We start from the raw sequence: 764 nt of genomic DNA, 5'->3' as shown, positions 1-764 counted from the left end.
GCGTACCATGGTGTAACAGATATGGCTAAGGTGGTTTCTACCTGTTTATCAGCGTTATTTTCTCCTAAAGTAGCTATAAGTTTATCGTACGAGAAATCATCGTTAATTGATGTTCTTTCCGGTTCAAGGTTCTCAAGTCTAGAGAGGTGATCTGCTACTACGTTTTCAGTTCCTTTATTGTCTTTGATTTCCAAATCGAACTCTTGTAGCAACAGGATCCACCTTAGGAGTCTAGGTTTAGCATCTTTTTTTGTTAAGAGGTATTTGATAGCAGCGTGGTCAGTGTAAATGATTATTTTGGCTCCGACAAAGTAAGAACGAAATTTATCTAGCGCAAATACTACTGCTAGAAGTTCTTTCTCGGTCGTGACGTAATTCATTTGTGCTTCATCTAGAGTTCTACTTGCGTAATATATAACGTGAAGCTTTTTATCCTTTGGTTGTCCTAAAACAGCACCTACAGCGTAATCACTGGCATCACACATTATTTCGAATGGTTCATTCCAATCTGGTGTCTGCATTATGGGTGCGAAGATCAATGCTTGTTTAAGCGTTTGAAATGCTTCTAAACATTTATTGTTGAATATGAATTCAGCATCCTTCATCAATAGCCTGGTTAAAGGTTTAGTTATTTTAGAGAAGTCTTTAATGAATCGTCGGTAAAAACCGGCATGTCCTAAGACGCTTCGTACTTCTCTCACAGTTTTCGGGGGTTGAAGGTTTTCGATTACCTCTATTTTGGCTTTGTCTACTTCAATTCCTCT

The sequence above is a fragment of the Lathyrus oleraceus genome, chromosome 4 (assembly GCF_024323335.1).
Source record: "Lathyrus oleraceus cultivar Zhongwan6 chromosome 4, CAAS_Psat_ZW6_1.0, whole genome shotgun sequence".
Classification (NCBI taxonomy): domain Eukaryota; kingdom Viridiplantae; phylum Streptophyta; class Magnoliopsida; order Fabales; family Fabaceae; genus Lathyrus; species Lathyrus oleraceus.
This window is presented reverse-complemented; position numbering follows the sequence as displayed.